Source organism: Aptenodytes forsteri, unplaced genomic scaffold, assembly GCF_000699145.1.
Source record: "Aptenodytes forsteri isolate BGI_AS27 unplaced genomic scaffold, ASM69914v1 Scaffold63, whole genome shotgun sequence".
NCBI classification, from domain to species: Eukaryota; Metazoa; Chordata; class Aves; order Sphenisciformes; family Spheniscidae; genus Aptenodytes; species Aptenodytes forsteri.
The window spans coordinates 3,417,319-3,417,534 of record NW_008794709.1 but is presented as its reverse complement, the minus strand read 5'-3'; positions in this window follow the sequence as shown (position 1 = coordinate 3,417,534).

Below are 216 nucleotides of genomic sequence, written 5' to 3'. Positions count from 1 at the left end.
CTCGTGGAGATGGAAGGGAACCAGACTGTACTTCACCCTCCGCCTTCCAACACCAAGCAGGGAGAAAGGTAAAAACCCAAGTCGCCGTGCCCCAAATAAAGACCCAGCCCCGGTTCCTCTGCCTCACCCTCGCAGACGCTTCGCCTGGCTTTGTTAGGGCAGCGGCGGGGGCCTGATGTTCTTGCTCGGTGCCTTTCAGGGGGGGCAGGGCGGGGG